This window comes from Leucopleurus acutus, assembly GCF_964270905.1.
Source record: "Leucopleurus acutus genome assembly, chromosome: 1".
NCBI classification, from domain to species: domain Eukaryota; kingdom Metazoa; phylum Chordata; class Mammalia; order Artiodactyla; family Delphinidae; genus Leucopleurus; species Leucopleurus acutus.
Genome location: NC_139142.1, coordinates 45222813 through 45244199, shown reverse-complemented (window position 1 = coordinate 45244199; position 21387 = coordinate 45222813).

Below are 21387 nucleotides of genomic sequence, written 5' to 3'. Positions count from 1 at the left end.
GGTAAAGTTACTAGCTCCTTCCCCCAAGATCAATCTCAGAGGAGCTACAGAGAGAAAACAAAAAACAAAAAACAGCCAAGTTACCTGGTAAACATCCAAATACCAAGGAAATAGAAAATTCTGGGGCAATATGGCTGTTCTGAACTGGTGTTTATGGGATAATGCATATGGCATGGGGCATAAGGCAATGGAGGATAAAATATGATAGAAATTGTTTGGCTTTTGTGTCATCCCTGCTATTCTCTTGGGACAAACTGCACCTGCTTCTATATAGCAGCAGGTACAGAGAGACAAACAGATATTTTAAGATGAGCAAATACCTTTGAAATATTTGTTGTTGTTTAAAAACTGCTATGAGCAAAGGAAAAGGAGAGCATATATTTAAACTAACCTAGAATGAAACACTCTAGATAATAAGATATGGAAAGTGGAAATGAAGGAAAAACAAGGGATATGAAGATGTCATAAAATTCTTGTCTACTGTATCATTTTTTAAAGTAGAAAATATAAAAAAGGTGAGATAAATTGAAATTACAAATTAAGATGATAGAAAAAGTTACAAAGATATCAATAATTATAGTAAGTATAAATGAAGTAATATCACCAGTCAGAAGATAGATGGGATTTTAGAAATCCAGACATATTCTGTTTAAAAGACATATGCCCAAAGCGCATGGATATAAAGAATGAAAAATAAAAGGATGGTATATACTATGTCAGGCAATAACTAACCAGAAAAAAGCTGGTACATGTTAGGGGTGGAGACGTTCATGGTGGAATGATAAAAGGTTCAATTTACCAAGCTAGAGCAGTCTGAGACATGTATGCACCTAACAAAATAGCTTCACAGTAGATGAAACAAATATTTATAGAGCTACAGAAAAAAATGGATAAATCCACCATTATTGTGAGCAATTCAATACACGGCTCTCATTATTTTTTTTTTATTTTTTTTATTTAATTTTTATTTTATATTGGAGTATAGTTGATTCACCATGTTGTGTTAATCTCAGGTGTATAGCAAAGTGATTCAGTCTTACATGTACATATCTCCATTCTTCTTTTTTTTTTTCGGTACGAGGGCCTCTCACTGTTGTGGCCTCTCCCGTTGCAGAACACAGGCTCTGGACGCACAGGCTCAGCGGCCACGGCTCACGGGCACAGCCGCTCCACAGCATGTGGGATCCTCCCGGACCGGGGCACGAACCCGTGTCCCCTGCATCAGCAGGCGGACTCCCAACCACTGAGCCACCGGGGAAGCCCCACGTCTCTCATTATTGATAGGCCAAACAGACAAAATTTTAGCAAGGACATATGGAAGATGTCAACAAAACAATTAACAACTAGGCCAGATAAACATCCAACAATCAGAGAATACATATTTTTCTCAAGTATACATGGAACAGTTACAAATAATCATATATTAGGCCATGAAGAAAGCTTCAACAAATTTCAAAGCATATATGTACAATAAAGTTAGTCACTGAGGGACTTCCCTGGTGGCGCAGTGGTTAAGAATCTGCCTGCCAATGCAACGGACACGGGTTCGAGCCCTGGTCTGGGAAGATCCCACGTGCCGCAGAGCAACTAAGCTCACGCACCACAACTACTGAGACTGTGCTCTAGAGCCCGCGTGCCACAACTACTAAAGCCTGCTCACCCTAGAGCCCACGTGCTGCAACAAGAGCAGCCACCACAATGAGAAGCCTGTACGCCACACGGTGAACGGGGGCTACTCTTCATTGTGGTGCACAGATTTCTCATTACGGTGGCTTCTCTTGTTGCGGAGCACAGGCTCTAGGTGTGTGAGCTTCAGTAGTTGTGGCTCATGGGCTCTAGAGTACAGGCTCAGTAGTTGTGGCACATGGGCTTAGTTGCTCCGCGGCATGTGGGATCTTCCCGGACCAGGGCTCGAACCCGTGTCCCCTGCAATGGCAGGTGGATTCTTAACCACTGTGCCACCAGGGAAGCCCTGCCAAAACTCTTTAATGCTGACTCCAGGCACTTCTAATTATTTCTGTCCAAAGGAACCTGTGGTGTGTCTTACTTGTAACAGCATCAAATTTCAGGGAAGAGCTTTGAAAAACTTCTTTATAGTCCCTTTATGCTGTCAGGGATGTACTTGGAAGATGTAGACGATAATGTCTCTATTTCACAATAATGATAGAATCTCTGCAAAGGGGAGGAAACTGGGCTGATCAGCCGTCCTGAGCTTCGATTTAGGGTAGCCGGGCCTGCCCTGCAGCTGAAGAGAAAAACTGGAATCTAAGAAAATCGAGAGTACTTTTAGCGTGGCAGAGAATTTGTGGTACAAAAAAGGTGGGATAGGAGAAGAAAGAACTAAGGATATCGCATGCCACAACTACTGAGGCTGTGTGCCACAACTACTGAAGCCTGTGCACCTAGAGCCCGTGCTCCGCAACAAGAGAAGCCACCGCAGTGAGAAGCCCGCGCACCACAATGAAGAGTATCCCCCACTCACCGCAACTAGAGAAAGCCCGCGCGCAGCAACGAAGACCCAACACAGCCATAAATAAAATTAAAGAATAAATAAAAATTTAAAAAAAAGAACTAAGGATAATGTGAACCTATAAAATCTGCTTTCACTAGTTACCATCAAGGGCATGGTGATGAGAAAACTTGTTCTCTAAAATCATGGACCTGACCTATCCAACATGGTTGCCACCAGCCACATGTGGCTAAAATGTAACTAGGGTGACTGAGGAACTGAATTTTAAATTTTACTTACTCTTAATTAGTCTAAATTTGAATTTACAACCTGGTACCCGATTCAGTTATTAGAAAACTCAAGTATGTTTGGAACAACTTTGGTCCGTGAGTATACTTTTTCAACTGTAAATTTTATGACATCTAAATACAGATAAACTATTTCAATGAAAATCTAAACTCAGAACTGAGATCTGCTATACTGGATTTTGGAGACTTCGTATGAATAAAAGAAAGTGAGATGTCTAATTTAACTTTTTTTTTAATATATTGATTCTGTATTGAAATCATATTTTGGATACATTGTGAATCTATTGAGTTAAAATATATTACTAAACTTAATTTCACCTGCTGTTTTTAAAAATTTATTTTTATTTATTTATTTATTTATTTATTTCCGGGAAGAGCTTTATTGCTTCCATGATGGATGCCCAGGATGGCTGCCACAGCCTGAGTGAGGTCCTTGAGACTCACTTCCCTCTGGTCCAGGTCCAAGGACCTGGCAGTCTCATTGCTGAAACTCAGAACAGCTGCCAGGTTGGTCACTCCAGGCCTCAGGCACAGTCCTAGGGGCTGGTGGCAGCTGGGGGGTGGGGCCCATCAGGCTGGGCCAGGCCTCACCTCCCAGGCTCTGAAGTTCTCTCTGCTCAAGCCCGGGGCATCTTGTTGGCTTAAAGGATGGCTCCAGGGTTTCCCTGTGGGAAAGCTGGGGGCTGCTGAGTGGGAATATCCCATCTGCTTCCCAAAAAAGCCAAACTGTGTCATGAGCTGGAGCGGGCTGGCCTGAGATCCTGCCCCCCTTCCCGGAGCCCGAGAGCAGGCTAGTCCTGGCACTCCCACTCTACAGGAAGCCCACTGGTTGGGCTTGAGGGGCCCTTCAGTGGGTCTCTTTCCGCACTGCCAGTGGACCAAACTTACATCTCCAACCTTATTGAGAAATAAATTAGCCCTACCTTCCCCCCACCACAAATGCACAAAATGATAATACTCTGAACACTGATTGGAGAAATGATTCTGGCAGCAGCCTTGCTGCCTAGTGTCCACCTCCTGCATGCTGGGCCCGCTGGGCATGGCCAGTGGCCTCCTGGTCCTCTGGCTTCGAGGACACAGGCTGAGAGGGAGGCTGAGAGCTGGTGTCCGAGGCTGACCTCTGAGCAGACACAGCTCTGGCTGCCCCACGAAGGCCTCGCCACTCACCCGTTTCTTTTTAATGTGGCTGTTAGAAAAATTTTAATTGCGTGTCTGGCTCACATTACATTTCTACTGGGAAATGCCATTGTAGTTTATGAGAAACTTCGCTGTCTGAAATATCAAGGAAAATGGAACGTCTCACTCCCTGTGGCTTACTTTGACACAGGGAAGGAGCCTCAATTTCCAACCCAGGGATTCAGAAAAGAGGTTTTTAAATGGTAGTTTCCAAGAAACAGGTAATCAGACCAGAATATGTCTAACAGAAGTTTAAAAAATGTTTGCAACAGGAGGAGGCCAAGGCCATGTAAACAATGTTTCTCCTCAGGCTGTACAATTCCTCTCCTTTGGAGTGATCACTGCTTTCTTACCAGTGACATCGCCTGCTCTGCTTTTGCTTCCAGAACAAAGGTGACAGAGAAACCTCAATTGCTAAAGTGCCCCTGTTCGTGACAGCACCAGTCCACAGTGGATCCCCGCTTCTTCTGCTCCCTCCTCAGCACTACTCAGCACTGGCCCATGCCCTGAGGTAAGCCCCTCCCAAGTCTCTCTTGCCCAGACATCCCAGGATCCCCAGGAGAGGCTGCATGCTCTCTTGCAGCAGCAAGTAAATTAACCAAACTTAAACCACAAGTGTGTTCCCGGTGGTCTTCGTCTGATGGGCTTTATCTGTGGACCTCTTGAAGTGGAGTCTTGAAATCTTGAAACTGGATTACCAAAAAGGAATGAATCATTCATTGATTCAAGAAACATTTATGATGTAAAGGGTGGAGTTTTAGAGTCCAGCCAACCTGGGCTGAGTCCTGGGTTGCTCAATGTCTGTTCTCAAACTTCATTGATGCAGGTTCTATCAATACCTACTTGGTAAGTTTGTCGTGATGATTAAATAAAATACCCTATCTGAAGAGCTCAGCAGAGCAGCTAACGTACAGCGAACACTTAAAAAATGGTTGTTACGGTTAGCTGACCACAAAGGGGAAAAGTTAGGATGAGAACCAAATCCTGTGGACATTCCTGTGTTCTCTGGACCAGCCCTGCTTCTGACAAGGCAGGGAGAGGGGGTTTGGGTGGCAAATGGAATTAATTAATTAATTAATCAATTTGCCTGTAACAGTTAAAGTTGAAAGGAGAGTGAAAGGGCCTCTAATCTCCCCTGGAATTAAAGGGTGAAGGAATTACACACAAAGGCTTCTCCTTTTCTGTTTTCCCAGGTTTTAAAGATGCTTTTACTTTATATGCTTAATAAACTTTTTTTTTAAACATCTTTACTGGAGTATAATTGCTTTACAATGGTGTGTTAGTTTCTGCTTTATAACAAAGTGAATCAGCTATACATATACATATATCTCCATATCCCCTCCCTCTTGCTTCTCCCTCCCACCCTCCCTATCCCTCCCCTCTAGGTGGTCACAAAGCACCGAGCTGATCTCCCTGTGCTTTGCGGCTGCTTCCCACTAGCTATCTATTTTACATTTGGTAGTGTATATCTGTCCATGCCACTCTCTCACTTCGTCCCAGCTTACCCTTCCCCTCCCCATGTCCTCAAGTCCGTTCTCTATGTCTTCGTCTCTATTCCTGTCCTGCCCCTAGGTTCTTCAGAACCATTGTTTTTTTAGATTCCATATATATGTGTTAGCATAAGGTATTTGTTTTCCTCTTTCTGACTTACTTCACTCCGTAACTTAATAAACTTTTAATGCCTAGTGGCTCCAGGGTCCATGTAAACCAAGCCTGGGATTAGCAGGCTACCAAGATGAGTATAGCATAGTGTGGAAAGAGTATGGGCTTTGGCTCCATAGCTTTGGGTTTAAATCCCAACACTGCCACATTTTCAATCCATAGGTTAAAGGCCACATATGGCCTTGGACAAGAGACTCAATCCTTCCAGAGCCTCTGTTTGATAACACCTTCCTCATGGAATTTTAAGATAAAGATACATTATATAAAATACTTGGCAAATAGTAGATTTTCACTGAATGGTACTTTAAAATAATAACAGTGACAAAAATAAGAATAATAACAGTATCCTTGAATCTACCAATAGAAACTACGCGCACTTCTAATTAAAATATTGAGAAATAAAGTGCAAGACGTATTGCTATCAAAAATTAGTAGGAATGACAAAATTAACGTTAGTTGGTCAAAATTATAAACTGGTAAGGTCTTTCCAGAAAACAAGCATAAGAGGGCTTCCCTGGTGGCGCAGTGGTTAAGAATCCACATGCCAATGCAGGGGACATGGGTTCGAGCCCTGGTCCAGGAATATCCCACATGCCGCGGAGCAACTAAGCCCGTGCGCCACAACTACTGAGCCTGCACTCTAGAGCCCACAAGCCACAACTACTGAAGCCTGCATGCCTAGAGCTCCGCAACAAGAGAAGCCACCGCAACTAGAAGCCTGCACACTACAACAAAGAGTAGCGCTACCCCGCTCATCGCAACTAGAGAAAGCCCGTGCACAGCAATGAAGACCCAATGAACCAAAAATAAATAAATAAAATAAAGAACACTACCTAACACCATACACAAAAATAAACTCCAAATGGATTAAAGACCTAAATGTAAGACCAGACACTATAAAACTCTTAGAGGAAAACATAGGAAAAACATGCTTTGACATAAATCACAGCAAGATCTTTTTTGGCCCACCTCCTAGAGTAAAGGAAATAAAAACAAAAATAAACAAATGGTACTTAATTAAACTTAAAAGCTTTTGAACAGCAAAGGAAACCATAAAGAAGACAAAAAGACAACCCTCAGAATGGGAGAAAATACTTGCAAGTGAAACAACAGACAGAGGATTAATCTCCAAAATATACAAACAGCTCATGGAGCTCAATATCAAAAAAACAAACAACCCAATCCAAAAATGGGCAGAAGACCTAAATAGACATTTCACCAAGGAAGACATACAGATGGTCAAGAGGCACATGAAAAGATGCTCAACATCACTAATTATTAGATAAATGCAAATCAAAACTGCAATGAGGTATCACCTCATGCCGGCTATTATCAGAAAATCTAGAAACAGTAAATGCTGGAAAGGGTGTGGTGAAAAGGGAACCCTCCTGCACTGTTGGTGGGAATGTAAACTGGTACAACCACTATGGAAAACAGTAAGGAGATTCCTTAAAAAATTAAAAATAGAATTACCATATGACCCAGCAATCCCACTACTGGGCATATACCCTGAGAAAACCCTAATTCAGAAAGAGGCGTGTAGGGCTTCCCTGGTGGCGCAGTGGTTAAGACTCAGCCTGCCAATGCAGGGGACACGGGTTTGAGCCCTGGTCCGGGAAGATCCCACATGCCGTGGAGCAACTAAGCCCGTGTGCCACAACTACTGAGCCCGCTCACCTAGAGCCCATGCTTGGCAGCAATAGAGACCACCACAATGAGAGGCCCACACACTGCAACGAAGAGTGGCCCCTGCTCACTGCAACTAGAGAAAATCCTGTGCACAGCAACGAAGACCCAATGCAGCCAAAAATAAATAAACAAATAAATATATATATATATATATATATAAAAAAAGAGAAAGAGAGACATGTACCACAGTGTTCATTGCAGCCCTATTTATAACAGCCAGGACATGGAAACAACCTAAATGTCCATCGACAGATGAATGGATAAAGAAGATGTGGCACATATATAAAATGGAATATTACTCAGCCATAAAAAGAGATGAAATTCAGTTGTTTGTAGTGAGGTGGATGGACCCAGAGTCTGTCATACAGAGTGAAGTAAGTCAGAAAGAGTAAAACAAATACCGTATTCTAACACATATATATGGAATCTAAAAAAAAAAAGTGGTACTGATGAACCTATTTGCAGGGCAGGAATAAATATGTAGACACAGAGAATGGACTTGAGGACATGGGGTGGGAGGGGGAAGCTGGGGTGAAGTGAGGGTAGCATCGACATATATACACTACCAAATGTAAAATAGTTAGCTAGTGGGAAGAAACAGCATAGCACAGGGAGATCGGCTCGGTGCTTTGCAATGACCTATAGGGGTTAGATAGGGAGGATGGGAGGGAGGCTCAAGAGGGAAGGGATATGGGGACATATGTATGTATATGGCTGATTCACTTTGGTGTACAACAGAGACTAACACAGTACTGCGAAGCAATTATATTCCAATAAAGATCTATTGGGGCTTCCCTGCTGGCCCAGTGGTTAAGAATACGCCTGCCAATGCAGGGGACATCTGTTCGAGCCCTGGCCCGGGAAGATCCCACATGCCGCGGAGCAACTAAGACCATGAGCCACAACTACTGAGCCTGAGCTCTAGAGCCTGCAAGCCACAACTACTGAGCCTGCGTGCCACAACTACTGAAGCCTGCACGCCTAGAGCCTGTGCTCTGCAGCAAGAGAAGCCACTGCAATGAGAAGCCCATGGACTGCAATGAAGAGTAGCCCCTGCTCAGCACAACTAGAGAAAGCCCAAGCACAGCAACGAAGACCCAACACAGTCAAAAATAAATAAATAAATAAAATTTAAAAAAAGATCTATTTTAAAAAATTAAGATAAAAAAGTTAAAATGAAAATAAAGAAGTCTCCCTCCTGTTCCCAGTTACCACCTCTCCTCCTCATGCCCTAATTCACTTCCCAGAAATCACTCCTGTTAACAGTTTCTGCTTCATATTTCTTCAAGTTCTATCATATTTAACAGAATCTATTGATATTCTATTATAAAAGGTTAGGAATTTATCACGATCTAGCTACCTTTCCATCTCTGGATTTTATTGCTTATGTGTTATATTTTTATTTTCTAGTGGTTGCCTTATTTATTTTATTATTTTTTTTTAGTTTTATTTATTTATTTATTTTTATTGGTTGCACCAGGTCTTAGTTGTGGCAGGTGGGCTCCTTAGTTGTGGTATGCAAACTCTTAGTTGTGGCACACATGTGGGATCTAGTTCCCTGAGCACGGATTGATCCTAGGCCCCCTGCATTGGGAGCACAGAGTCTTACCCACTGCGCCACCAGGGAAATCCTGCCTTATTTATTTAAATAACATATTTAAATGTTTAGGTCTTGATTTATCAAATTTAGTATGGGTTGAGTACCCCCAATGAAAAATGAGTATAATACCCTCCTTTCTATTTCTCCCTATCTACCTCCCAGTTTCTCTTAGTTGTATTCATATGTGTTTGAATTATATTGTATTTTCCCTTTTCCATTTCTCCATTCAAGCAAGTAACAGGCTCTGAATTCTAGCACTTCAGGGGAAGTATAGGACAGGGAGGAAAGCAGAATTAGCCTGTAAAATTTGTTCTGGCTTTTGTTTTCCATAAGCCTAAGCTCATTGAGGAGCTCAGAATCTGAGGGAGAAAGCTTGATGACATGGAGAAGCAGGAGGTGGGGATAGGCTTCTCCCCTAGAGATTCCATGAGGGTTGGGTTGTGGTGATAACTTGTGTGCGACTCAAACACTGCCCCATCATGGAACTCTGAGGAGAAGGTAAGCCTCAGAAGAGGTAGTGATGTCAGGTATCTGGAGAAGGCAGGACCCTAGCACAGGGTTCCCAACCTCTGCTAAGAGTCCCATGCCACACATGGGGCCTCAAAGGAGCAGAGACCTGCTGCATTGGAAACAATCACTCACTGAGGCTCTCAGTTACCTGGGTGTACAGATTACTAATGTCTGGACAGTGCCTGTGCTCTCTGATGCTTTGGCAACTGTACACCTTGACAGGACCCAGGGAGGGCAGAGAAACCCCAAGAATATCTGTGCTTACATTTCCCATCAATCAGGACTTATGGGGGAGGTTGGAACAGAAAGGGAATACTTCCCAGAGGCAAAAATTAAATTGAAATGTAGAGAATAAAGTGATATTTCTTACATACTTGAATCTGTTCCCTGAGATTTATACCCTGCCACATGATTTTTAAATTGTCATGATTTATGACATTTATGTGCACATCTGTAATATAATTATTAAATCTCCTGTGCTTTGGGCATTGTTTATACCCAAAAGTGAAAATAAATAGCTAGCACATATGCTGTTATGATTACATAAGTATTATTCACTGTGAACCAAATATTGTGCTTGGACTAATTTAGAAGGAAACTGAATCCTACGACATTAAAAGTTTGCTGCTTAAATCTTTCCTTAATTTTTTCTGCTTCTGCTTAGTTGCCACCATTGTTGTATAACCTGATGTCTTGGATCCTTATTTTTGTGCTGAAGCACTTCCTCAAGTAATTTTTTTCATGTATGGAGCATTAGTGGTAAATTTTTAATTCCCAGATATATTTATTTTGTCCTCATGCTTATTCAATAATAAGGCTAAGTTTAAAAAGATCTTCCCTTAGATCTTTGAAGACATTACTGCACTTTCTTCTTCTTTTTTTGGCTGCGCTGCTTGTGGGATCTTAGTTCCCCTACCAGGGATTGAACCACGGCCTTTGGCAGTGGAGTCCTATCCACTGGACCGCCAGGGAATTCCCGCCACTTTCCTCTGTAGTCTTACTTTTTCTCCACTTGCTAGAGATTAAGAAAAGTGAATTGGAGCCTCTACTTCTTGTGTGTTTCTATTTCTCCTTGTATCGCCCATAGTTTTTGCTTTATGAATATTAATGCTATGTTCTTCATTGGATAGATTTTATATCTCCATTGTGAATTTCCCCTTCAGTATTATAAAGTATCTTGTTTAATGCTTTTTTGGCCCAAATTCTGAAGTTACTACAAGTCTGGCTTTGATTTTTCTCTGAGGCGCCAGTACTCTTACCAGAAAGCACCTTTCATAAACTGTACTGATGGTTGCTCCACGGACAGCTCCTCTCTTAGAATTTGCTGTTGCTGAGCCTCTTAGAAGGAACCTGGCTTGCCTTTGTCCTGAGATGCAATTTCTTCTCTTTTGATTTTTTTCATGAAATTCAAACCCATTTGCTTTCTATTTTCCAGGTAGTCCTCAAATTTTCTGGTACACTGATGATACTCTAATCATTTTCTACTGATACGGCTTTATGTTTTAAAAAATATCTGCCTTATTCCAGTGGGAGGGTGTGGGGTTGTCATGTGTCACAGTCTACACCTGGACCTGGAATTTTTCCTAGAGATTTTTTTTTTTTCCACACCGCACAGCTTGTGGGATCTTAGTTCCCGGACCAGGGATCGAACCCAGGCACTCGGCAGTGAGAGCACAGAGCCCTAACCACTGGACAGCCAGGGAAATCCCCCCTTAGAGAGTCTTAATAAACACCAAATTTATAGGAATAAAACACTGTTTAGCGTCTATCCATTTTCTTCTTCCTTCCTTTATTCTTCAACATGCATTGCATATGCACACAAAATCATTTAATTTATCATCTGTACACTTTTCCTTAATATTCATTAAAATTCTCAGTGCCTTAGTTCTCTTTTCTCCTCATAAATGTAAAAACTGGAAAATGTAAAATACTGGAAAGACCTATTTGAATGATGTATCTCTAGTGAGCTTTCAAAAATTTTGGCATACATTTTAAGACATATTACTATACTATTATGTGGCCATTGTAGAATGGCATAACTCCAAAGGGAATTACAGCAATCTATAGTCAGAATTCAGTACAATAATTTTTAAAAATGAATAAGTTCAAAGGTTTGAATAAATTACTTGCATATAATTTTATTCTTATACTTTCCATACATTACAAGCTTCAAGGCATTTTACAGCTAGCAGCTGATATTATTTGCAATAAGTCATTTTTTTCTTTATATGCTAAATATACAAGCAGAAAATTATATATTCAATTTAACTATAAATATATGTGATGTCATTATCTACCTGATCTTAAATCCTCATTTTGTAAGATAAATCTTTTTTCTTTTTTAATAGAAACGTTAGTTCACTTACTTTGTTAACTGCATCAGAATCTGTGTTATCACTTTTCATTTTGGAAATCTAATTGTTGGAGTCCTTCTTTAAAGGAACCAAGTTGCAGTACAGCAGACTTACCACGTGGTGGCATACGATAGCCCAGAAACAAGCATCATACAGACCTGTATCAGGCCTGTACTTAAAAATTTAGGCAGACAGCTATCTTGTAGGTAGCAACAGGAAACAAACAGAGCTGTGAAACAGTCGTATTAGAAGATGCTAGGGACTTTCCTGCTGCAGCAGTGGTTAAGACTCCGTTCCCCCAATGCAGGGGGCCAGAGTTCAATCCCTGATCAGGGAATTAAATCCCACATGCATGCCGCAACTAAGAGTTCACATGCCACAACTAAAGAGCCCTTGAGCTGCAACTAAGACCCAACACAACCAAATAAATAAATATTTATTTATTTAAAAAAATAAATAAAAATGCTAAAAATGTTCTATAACTTGATCAGGGTTGTGGTTACATAGGTATATACATATATAAAAATTCATCAAGCTATATATCTAAGATTTGTGCATTTTACTATATGTATATTATACCTCAATAAAAAAATTTTAAGTGATTATAAATGAAAAACTTTTTATATAAGCCACCTTAAACTTTTCCCTATTATTGAACACAACAACAACAAATTTCAGAGAGAGGACTTCCCTGGTGGTCCAGTGGGTAAGACTCCATGCTCCCAATGCAGGGGACACGGGTTCGATCCCTGGTCGGGGAACTAGATACTGCATGCATGCCGCAACTAAGAAGTCTGCATGCTGCAACTAAAAGATCCCACGTGCTGCAACTGATATCAGGCGCAGCCAAAATAAATAAATAAATAAATAAATGTATATATATATATATATATATATATATATATATATATATTTTTTTTTTTTTTTGCGGTACGCGGGCCTCTCAGTGTTGTGGCCTCTCCCGTTGCGGAGCACAGGTTCCAGACGCGCAGGCCCAGCGGCCATGGCTCACGGGCCCAGCCGCTCTGCGGCACGTGGAATCTTCCCGGACCGGGGCACGAACCCGTGTGCCCTGCAATGACAGGCGGACTCTCAACCACTGCGCCACCAGGGAAGACCTAAATAAATATTTCTTAAAAAAATTTCAGAGGAGTACTATGTATTAACAATTTCCCTAAACATTATGAAACTATTTAATAATAGTTATTTTAACTTAGTGCAATACATTTAAAACATTCTGAAACTGTCAACGTTAAAATTGTCAGTTGCAGTTAAAACTGGACCATCAACAGCACAGCAATACAGTGGATGGCTAAATCATGGGTATAATCACATACTAGAACATTATACAGTAATGAGAATTAGGGAAACACAGCTACATGCATCATCATGGATAACTCTCACAACACAAATTAGGTGAATGAAACAAGTCACGAAAGTCACTTATATATAAAGTTCAGAAATAGTCAGAATAAACAATATTGTTTATGGATGCATGCATAGGTTGTAAACCTAAAGAAACACCAGAATGATTATAAAAGGCAGAATAGTGGTCACCCCTTGAGGGGAGGGAGGACAATGCCATCTGCAGAGGAGAACACAGGTGGCTTCTAAGGTCCTGGCATCATTCTGCTATATTTCTTCACCTGGGTGGTGGTTACACAGGGGTTTGCTTTATAATTTCTCTTGAAGTGCAAAAGAGGTAGATTTAAAGGTAAAAATCCAATAATCAGGTTTTTTATAGTCCAGAAAGCCCAGGGGTTTATCTTCTGGCAAACTGAAAGTAGTCACAGGCACCTGGCATTATATGTGGGGTTGCCAGATTTAGCTAATAAAATAAGAAACTACAGCCAATAACAATCAGGAAGCTCAGTTAAATGTGAATTTCTAGTAAACAAAGACTAATTTTTTAGTATGAGTATATCCCCATTCAATATCTGATCCCATGCAATATCTGGGATACTTACTTAATCTGGCAACACCAATTATGTGGTGGCAACACTAATTATGTGGCGAGTTGCACAGGCAGAACCAGTTCTCAGTGGGCCATTGAGTGGAGTAACCAGAGGAGGATCAAGGGAAGGAAAGAGGAGGAAGAAAAGTCCTTTTTTTTTTTTTGAATTTTAGAATTTTTTTTTATACAGCAGGTTCTTATTAGTTATCCATTTTATACATATTAGTGTATATATGTCAATCCCGATTCATCACACACACACACACACACACACACACACACACTCCCCCGCCACTTTCCGCCCTTGGTGTCCATACGTTTATTCTCTACATCTGTGTCTCTATTTCTGCCCCTCTGGTAACAAAAGTCTTAAAATAAATTAGCCTGATCCTAAACCCCTATTTGAACAACAGAGTAATGGATGTGCTGAGTTTAACCATTATGGCAATAGTTCAAAAGCAATGAATCGACATAAACTATTGAACAATTTCCACCAACAAAAAACGATATCAGCAACTATTTAATAGAGCCACCAGTGTTTCTGCTAAAAATTGCATCTCTCTCACTGCATCAGCATCTGTTCTGATGATTTTGGATGAAGATATTGTGGAAGATAGCCCTGATGATGTTCATTCTGTGACTAAAGTTTTTCTAATTCATAGGCAAGGATTAGTAGGAGCGTGAAGTTGCGAGGCTGTTTTGTTTTTATTCTACAAATATTCTCTGACAGCCAGAACCCAACTTAGACCCAAAGGACAGGATAATGAATGACACAGACATAGTCATTTCCTGTGGAACTCAGTGTCTAGGCCCTAAGGGACTGTAAGATGATGACAGACAGGAAGGCAGACATAGATAGACAGATAGATAGATAATTATGTGCACTAGGGAAAATATTATCTAGCAATATTGGATATCTGTTGTTTGCTGGCCAGCATTCCTCTTTCTTTTGGGAAATCACCAGACCCAGTTCTATGTTATTTGGTTTGGGTGGAACTGACCCCAAGCCCATGACCACAATTGATGATGACTGACTCAAGGATAGGCAAATAATTCAATTATAACTGATGAACTCCCCGAGAGACATGAAGTAGAGGCTTCTGGAAAAGTGAAGCATTCACTCTTGCCTTTGGTTACGGTCACTATGTTGCTAATTTGAGGGAAGCCATCCAGACAATCAGGGCTGTCAGATACATACCCACAGGGGGCATCAATTACAGGTGTAAAAGATAAAGTCAGCCCCCAGAAAAAGCATCCTGGTGACACTGTGGAGCCCTGATTCAAGATGAACTGAAACTCCTCACAGACTTTTCAGTTAAATTGAGCCAATAAATTCATTCATTTTTTAAAAGCAGTTTGAGTTTCAGTTTTCTATCATTTGCAGCAATAGTTCTAACTGATACAATAAAAGTCTAAGAGGAAATAAAAGATTTCTTTCCTATTCCCCAACATCCAGTTTCATCCCCTGAAGATAATCACTGTTACATTTCTTTCAGACATTTGTTTGCCTTTTCATGCAAATAAGACTGTATTCCACCACTTCCTTTTTTTAATCTTACGCTGTATTGTGAACATCTTCATTTGTCGATGCAAAGTAGTCTGTAAATGTATCATCATCAATTTAATGTCTTCCACTGATAGAAATTAATTTTTCCTCAGTTTTTACCTTGATAAACAATACCTTGATACATGTCTTTGTGCATTTATGCAATTATTAAAAAAACTCTAGAAACGGAATTGCTCTTTCAAAGGGAATGTATGTTAACAATTTTGCCCTCCAGAATAATTACACCAATTCACACTCTTCTCAGAAACAGAACATGTTTCTCCTCACCATTGCGAACACTGCGTTTTGTGAAATTTAAGAAATTTTGCCAATATGAAAATGAAAAGCAGTATTGTTTTCTTGATATGCATTTCTTTAATGAATGTATAACACACAAAACACAAATGGAGAGACCCGTACATACTTAGGCTATTTTATAAATTAAATATTTTCTTATAAATTCCCCATTCATATCCTTTGCCAATTTTCTTTGGGGTCATCTGTCTTTTCCCTATTGATTTGTCTTTATAAATTAAGAAAATAAACCCTTTGAAACCTCTCTGGAGGTCCAGTGGTTAAGACTCCACGCTTCCACTGCAGGGGGCATGGGTTCCATCCCTGATTGGGGAACTAAGATCCCACATCCCACATGCAGTGGGGCATGGCCAGAAAAGAAAGAAAGAAAATAGACCCTTTTCTCGCATATGGTTTGAATATATTTTTCCAAGTTTGTTGTTTGTCCTTCAACATTTCTTTATTTCTCTCCCTCCCCCCTCCCTCTCTCTCTCTCTCTCCCTCTCTTTCTTTCTTTCTTTTACTTTCCTCCCTCCCTCCCTCCCTTCCTCTCTCTCTCTCTCTCTCTCTCTCTCTCTCTCTTTCTTTCTTTCTAGTATAACATTTCAAGCATACAGAAAACAGGAGAGAATTATGTAATGAGCACCTGTATGCCCACCATTCAGCTTTAAAATGTTATCCTTTGCAATTTTGCTTCACTTTTTAAAAGTGAAATAGTAAAATGTTACAGATACAGTCAAAGCTTCTTTTACATTCTCACTGATCCTATTCCTCTCCACCTCTCCCCAGAGGTAATCACCACCTTGAAGGTGATATGCATCTGTTTTTGGAGACTCTTTATATACTTGAAAACCTCCTCTTATTCACCAAAGGTTTGAATATTTTCCTACGTCGTTCAAAAAAAAAAAAAAAGACAGCAATAACAAATTGACTGTTAACAGTTGTTCTCAAGTAAGTCTCATCGGGATCTGCAAGCATCTTTCTAAGATTAATTCACATTATTCCAATAGTAGGGCTTGCAAAGTTCCCGTGAGAAGCTCTTCACAAAGTGTGCCAGCCTTCTGATTAAGGTTGCTAATAAAGAACAAAGAGGAATCTACCCATCAAACTTGACTCAAATGAGCTTATGATTGGATATATTATATATTATACTATAATTTATTTTGACTCCAGGAGAATTTATTTTTTAAGGGGTCATAGTACCACATTTTGCCCACTTTGAAGCATACGTTAATTTGGGTCAAAGCCCTCTATATAAGCAGTGATGGTCATGGGGGCAGGGGTGTTCAGATTCACTTGAACATATGAAAAGAAGAAATTTCTTAAATAGTGATGAAACCATTGTGGTCATGTCTGAACATTTTTGCAGAAAGAATTAAAAGAGTTTAAAAAAAATCTTTGAATAATCTCTAGTCTTTTGAAAATATTCTGAAACTTCTACCTCATTGTTTATTTTTTTAAAATATTTATTTTATTAAATAAATAGTTTAAGAATATTTATTTGGTTGTGCTGGGTCTTAGTTGTGGCAGGCAAGCTCCTTAGTTGTGGCTTGAGGGCTCCTTAGTTGTGGCATGCATGTGGGGTCTAGTTCCCTGACCAGGGATTGAACCTGGGCCTCCTGCATTGGGAGCATGGAGTCTTAACCAGGGAAGTCCCATCACTGCTTATTTTTAAAAGATCCCAAGTTAGGCTTAGCCTAAACAGGGGAGTCAACAGTGATTTTGACAAGCATCTTAAACAGTATGCTTCTATGGCTTTATACTTTTTTCACAGATCTCTTTTAAAATGTATATAACATAACTTTGTAAAATTGTAAAGTTTGTAAAAATTACTTCTTATTGTGCATATTCTTCTGTGGCTCATCGTGGTTATTCAGCATGACTTCAAAATGTATCCATGTTGATACATGTATTGAATAGCTTGAGTTGATTCATTTTATCTATTCAATAGTTTTCCCTCCGTGAATTTGATTTTCCATTTTTAAATTAATAAACATTTAGATTCTTCTTTTTTCTTCTGGTAAAAACAGTGCTGCCTTGAACATATCTCCTTGTGCACATGTCTGAGAATTTCACTAGTTTGTCTGACTGCAAGTGAAACTGCTGCTTTGTGAGTCCCACATCTCTGTACTGGATATTGTCAAATTGCTCTTCCAAAAGGTTGTATCATACAATTTCTATTTTCCCTGGCAGTAAATGAAGATTCCTGTTTACCCATATCTTTTCTGTTTCTGGTATTTTTGTTTTGGAGCTGTATAATTTTAATAGAAGTACTTTAAATCAAATTATTGCCTTGTGACTTCTGGCCTCTGTGTGTGTGTATGTGTGTTATCATGTTTGGAGGGTGGGGTTTTTTTTTGTGTGTGTGTGTGTGTGTTTGATCATGTTTAGTTTAGGTAGCTATTGCAGCTAACTTTCAAATATAGCTTTATTGTTGTTTATTTTGTTTCACAATGAAACAAAGAATAGTGTTAATTTTTCAGAAATCTGGTAACGCTGCATCATGATGCTTTCCAAACTGTACAACTCTTTGCCTGCCAAATATTAAGAGGGGCTAATAGTAAAATTAAATTAAATTCAGAAAACTGTGATTTGAAAACTGTGCTGACCACTATGTATAATAGCCAAACATTTTTCATTGGAAGGTTTTCGCTCACTGTATAGAACTGGGTTATCTGATAAAGCATTAATAAGTGTGTGAGGTCCAGGGTGAACAGTTAATCTGGAAGGTTTCAGTACTGATGTTTCTTTCCCCCTATCTTCCTTGTCCTACTTCTTTTGAATAGTGTTCACTTTCTCTTCCTTTTCAGGTCAATCTTAAAGTTTCAGTACAGTTTTAGAGGTAACAAAGTTCAGGTTAAAATTTTTTGCAGTGTAAGCTCATTCAAGGCACTGAACTTTCTCATGCCATCCCAGCTAAAAAAAACTAAAACTCCAAACCTGTAGAATAACCAGATGTGACATTTGCTGAACTGTCCTGTAAAAATAAGCAATAAATTACATAGTGAACAAGGACTATAGCAGGTGTGGTAAATTAGGAATGGCTTTTTGACATAAACTGATGATATTTTTACTTCTTCTGGAACAATCAGAAGTATTTTTTTATTTTACATGCTCAATCTTTTTTGTGAAACATTCTTTCATAACAGTATAAAATCTAGCAACACTTTATCACAGCGTCCCTGGGTGGGAGGTGTTGCTTTCTTTCACCATCTATAAATGTCCCTAAATGAAGAATTTTTGCCTCAAGATGTGCATTCCTCCAAATTATTTGTGAAATTTCCTTTGAAGAGAGTCCAACTACTGTAGAAAAGTTTAAATCCCGCATAATGATAGTCATTTTGTTTTCCAATATTTCACGATTTTTAGAAGGTGGCAAAGTCTTTAAGCTTTTTTTGTCCAGACCTGGGCTTTTTTATTTATTTTTTATTTATTTTTGTTTGTTTGTTTGTTTTTTGTTTGTGGTACGCGGGCCTCTCACTGTTGTGGCCTCTTCCCGTTGCGGAGCACAGGCTCCGGACGCGCAGGCTCAGCGGCCATGGCTCACGGGCCCAACCGCTCCACTGCATGTGGGATCTTCCCGGACCGGGGCACGAACCCGTGTCCCCTGCATTGGCAGGCAGACTCTCAACTACTGCACCACCAGGGAAGCCCTGGGCTTTTTAAAATAAGTATTTGAAGAAAACCAGTCTTCACTCAAGACACATGGAAAGACATCCCTAGTTTACGTCTTCTCAGATCCTTATGGTAAGGTATCCATAATCCTATTCTCTCCACAGAAAACTGCAAGGCACTTTTGGTTACAATTTTGTGTTGCAACTTCTCTTACTTATTTTTTACCTTTTGGTTAATTATTGGAACTCACTGTTCCATAAATCTGTGCCTGTCTTTTACCTTCTTTTTGACTCCCTGATTCTTGACTCTTACCTTCCTTCAACTTCAGCTCTCAGGTGAAATGGGTAAACTCAGACTTGAAGATATATTTAATGTCTTAAATTGCTTTTATTATCGTCTTCGATGTTATATATAGAAAGAAGTTAATAGATCCTTTCTTTCACATCGGGAAATTATAAGTCAATCCTGTTTAGTAGTATGTGTCTCTCCATGCTCACTAATAAACTCATAGCAACTGATGGTTGGTATTAATCTCCTTCTAATTAGGGAAGCACATGCTCTCATATCATTCTGAATAAGAGCAATGGTGTTTAATTTCTCTGATCCTTCTCACTTTATTGTCCATTAAGCAATACATGATGATTGTACAGCTTGTCAGAGAGAGTATGGGATGGTAGAATAACAGGGGATTTGGAATATATTGCTTGGATTTGAGTTGTACACCATAACCAAGAAATTGATCCCAGGAATGCAAAGTTGGTTTAATACCCGAAGTGAATTAATGTAATATACTTTATCAATAGAATGAAGGACAAAACCACAGATGTAAGAAAAAGCGTTTGATAAAATTCAATGCCCTTTCATGATAAAAGCAATCAATAAACCAGGAATCAAAGGGAACTTTCTCAACCTAGTAAAGGACATCTACAAAAGTCTTTCTTCTGGGAACCCACACCGTCCTTTGCTCTTCCATTCCGAAAACTTTACTTTTACCTGATTTTATGTAGAGAGGTCTGGAATAGTCCAATGTCTGGGCCTGGGTCAGATTGTCTTCTAAGTGTGGGACTCAGTTTTACGAAGTCTACTTGTTCACCGGTATATGCCATATTATCAACTCTAGTCTTTATTAATAATAAAGGTGATATTTTGGTTCATCTCAGCCCCAAATGCCTTAGACTTTATATTATTCCTCAATTGGCTCCGAATTGAGGCAGGGAAGAGGGGTGATAGTGTTGGGTCCCTTTAAAGACCCCAGCATGGGGCAATAGAAGGAGCAATTTACAGACAGGTTTTAGACATGCACAATAGTAATCACCAGAGTAATGACTAGAATCTTAGACTGTGTTTTAAAAGTTGGAAAGGATCCCAGAGGTCATCTAGCAGCTAGATTCTAACCCACAGGGGTTAAGTAATGTGTACAAGACTACCCGGCCATCTAGTGACATATCACAACTAGAATCCAAATCTTCTTTCAGCCCACTGCACTTTCCACCACACCCTGCTACTTCCTCAATATACTGAGATAAAAAATAGCACATTATGCTATTTGTTATCATCTTATCTGCTTCCATGAAGGTCAGAATTTTGTCACTGCTATAGATGAAGAAAGAAATGCACTTAAGTTAAATAACTTTCCTTCGGTAATAGTGCTTATCAGAGGTAGCCCTGGAAATGAAAAATAGTACTCTAATTTTAGTTCAAGGCTGTACTCATGAGATCATTTTTTCTGTCAAAATGCCAAACTGAAATAAATAGGAGCGCGGGGCAGCATGGAAATACAGTCATTGCAGCAGAATCTCTGGTTATGTTAATTCAGCTGACAATCTTTGGTTCCTTTTCTAGCATGATGTCAGAGTATGTTGTGGTATTAAAATTTCCTCCTTTAAGAATAGAAGGAAATAAGTAGAATGGGGTGTCACTGCCTAACTCGAAAGCCTGTGATCTTAATTAACTATGATGTTTACTGCCTCCTCAGTTTCATAAGGTGCAAAGGCAAAGGTTTAGACAATAAAATGAAAGTTATTCATAAAAGGAATAGAACTTAGCACTTGGCTATTACAGCTTTCTTTAAATAATCGTTCCTGTAAATTTATTGGTGGAAACACAATAATGTGAAAGGAACACATAAGGCCACTGAGATGACAGCAGATCTGTTAATCAGGCCACTACTCTTTGCTTTTCTACAAAATCTACAAATGAATTTGATTTTCTACAAAAAAAAGGTCTTTAA